The 3,102-nt window shown below is 40.9% G+C and overlaps 1 pseudogene; it reads right to left on the bottom strand.

The window, feature by feature from the left end:
- Positions 1 to 56: 56 nt before the first annotated feature.
- On the bottom strand, positions 57 to 495 carry LOC101575253 (annotated as a pseudogene).
- Between the last annotated feature and the right edge of the window lie 2,607 nt (positions 496 to 3,102).

The following is a 3,102-nucleotide window of genomic DNA, read 5'->3' as shown; positions in this document are numbered from 1 at the left end:
AAGCTTGTTCTAAGTAGGTGCTTTAGACCACTGAGCCATCTCACCAGCCCCCATACTTATTTTTTTGTAAATTAAAAAAAAAAATTAAGTTTTAAACAGCTGTAGTTACATTCTTCAGAAAACACAGTTGGACTAACTCATTAATGGTAACTTCAAGCTTCTCCTTATTAGCGCCAGAAAACTCACCTTCTCCCCCTTTTTAAAAAACTGGAAGGTTGGCGAGCACTTGACTTTACAGTCTGCAGCAACGTCCTGACAGTCATCCACATCTACTTCAAGGAACAACACGTTGGAATATTTTTCAGACAGGGAATGAAAGAAAGGCTTGATCATTTTGCAAGGCCCACACCACGTGGCTGAGAAATCAAATACTACGAGTTTATCTCCGGCAGCAGCCAGGGCTTCCTGAAAGGCCTCTTTGCTTTCGATCTGCTGCACCATGCTGGCTTCCGGGGACCTGACGAGCTACCGAAGCAAACGATGGAAGCAGATGGAAGGTGCCGGATGGAGCTCCTCTCTTTTTTTTTTTTTGAGACAGAATTCTGCTGTCCAGTCCAGGCTGGGCTTGAACTTGGAATGATCCTCCTGCCTCTGCCTCCCGAGTTCTGGGATTATAGGCCTGAACCACCATGTCCGGCCTTCTTTTGCATTTTCCATCCTATTAAATTACAACTTCTCAGCTGGGTTTGAGAACTTGGCCTTGAACTAACTGGGCTACATAGTTAGTTCAGGGCCAGCCTGAACTACATAGCAAGACCCTGTCTCAAAACACCAAAATTAAATACACTTTAAGAAGTAAAATACAGCACAAATTCTCGAAGTAGGTATAGATGATCTTCTGGAATTCTGCAAGATCGGTTGTGATTTTACCCTTTTCATTCCTAATTTCATGGACTTGAGACTTTTTTTTCTGATAAGGTTGCCTAAAGAGTTGTTGAGTGTAGGGCTGGCCAGACAGCTCAATGGACTAAGGCACCTACTTAGGTAGGCACAGGGACTGGTGTGCAGTGCCAGCCCCACCTCTAGGCCAGGCTAAGAAGGTGACTGAGACTGGGCGTGGTTGTGCTCCCCTGTAATCCCAGCATTTGAGAGGCTGAAAATAGGAGGATGGGGCCGGGAAGAAAACTCAGTAGAATAAGTGCTTGCCTGGCAAGTGCAAGAGCCCGAGTTCAATCCCCAGTTCTGCCAAAACAAAAACAAAAACAAAAACAAAAACAGGAGGATCACTGTGAGTCCAGTCTGTGCAGTGAGACCCTGTAGACCCTGTACTAAAATACATAAGAGTTGTAGATTTTATTTAAGCTTGCAAATAACCAAATCTTTGATTCATTAATCCTTTGTATCATTGTCTTGGTCTCCATTGCATTAATTTCTGCTCTGATCTTTATAATTTCCTCCCTTACGACCTTTTGTGTTGACTTGCTCTTTTTAAATTTTATTTATTTATTTACTTCTTTTTCTTTTTTTTAAAAGATTTTTGTGTGTGTATTTTTTGTACAGGATCTACAGGGTCTCACTACACAGATCAGATTCGTAATGATCCTCCTGTTTTTAGTCTCCCAAGCAGTGGAAATACAGGTGTGCACCACCACGCCCAGTCTCTCTTTTTTTTAATTCACTCTTTTTGTGGCCAGCTCAGCACACCCTGGGGGCAGGGCTGGCACAGCATGTGGTGCAGGGGATTGAACCACAGTCCCTGCATTTGCCTAAGCTGCTGCTTTAGACTGCTGAGCTATCTCTCCCACCATGACTTGCTCTTCTTTTTCTAGAAGCTTGAGGTTCAACGTTAAGTTGTTCATTTGAGCTCATTCTGTTTTCCTGCTATGGATACTCACTGCTATAAATCTCCCTCATCAAGCTGCTTTTGTTGTGTTGTATAAGCTGTGGTATGTTGTTTTGGCATTATCATTTAATTGTATAAACTCTAATTTATTCTTTAATTTCATCAGTGACCCATTGCTTGTTCAGGAGGGTGTTATTTAATTTCCTCGTGCTTATGGACTGTTTGTGGTTTCTTTTGCCACTGATTTCCAATTTTACTGCACAATGCTCTAATGTTATGCATGGGATAATTTCAATTTCTTTGCATTTACTTAAGGTTGTTCTATGAGCTGATATGTGGTCTATTTTGGAGAACTGTGTGCAGCTGAGAGAAACTGCAGTCTTCTGATGTTGCAAGGTGAAACACTCTGAGGACATCCACGAAGTCCATTCGTTCAAAAGTTTGGCTCAATTCCAATATTTTATTGTTGATTTTTTTTTTTGTCTAGTTGATCTTTCCTTTATATATGTATATTTAGTATAGGGTCTCATTATACAGATCAAGCTCAAGTTGATCTTTTTTTTTTTTTTTTTCCAGAACCAGGGATTGGACTCAGGTCCTTGCTCTTGCCAGGCAAGTGCTTATTCTACTGAGCTATCTCCCCGGCCCCTCGAATTGATTTTTCTATTCCCACAAATTATTTAATTTTTAGTAGAATATCCATGATGATTACAGTCATTGTAGGGAGTTGGAACATGTACATTACACACATTAATTCTTTTTTTTTTTCCCATCGCCCATCTCTTGGTCTTCTTCTCTTTTGCAAAAGATGTAGCTCCTCATTGAGACAGTGTTACTAGTTAAGCAAAAAATTCCACTCCTAGGTCCGTATTCAAGAGAAATGAAAACATGTTCACACAGAAACCTGCATGTGGGGGCCGGGGAGCTGGCTCAGTGGAATAAGCGCTTCCCTGGCAAGCTCAAGGACCTGAGTTCGATCCCTGGTTCCACCAAAAAAAAACAACAACAACAACAAAAAAAAAAAACCCAAAAAACAAACAAACAAAAAAAAAGAAACCTGCATGTGAATGTTTTGTGGCAGCGTTATTTGTAATAATACAAATATTCACTAGTGGATAATGGATAAACAAATAGGGTTGTATTCATAGGCTGGCAAGTGAAAGGTCCTGAGTTCTGTCCTGTGCATGCGCATTTCATGTCCATACTTCTGAGCACTGCTGACACAGGAATGGAAAGAAATACAATATTTCCACTTGTAACAACTTGGGTAGAACTCAAGGGAATTATGCTGAGTAAACAAAGTCAGTCTCTAAAGAGAC

Source organism: Octodon degus, unplaced genomic scaffold, assembly GCF_000260255.1.
Source record: "Octodon degus isolate 3935 unplaced genomic scaffold, OctDeg1.0 scaffold00163, whole genome shotgun sequence".
Classification (NCBI taxonomy): domain Eukaryota; kingdom Metazoa; phylum Chordata; class Mammalia; order Rodentia; family Octodontidae; genus Octodon; species Octodon degus.
The sequence above is the reverse complement of the archived record's forward strand: the minus strand, read 5'-3'. Positions and strand labels throughout refer to the sequence as shown.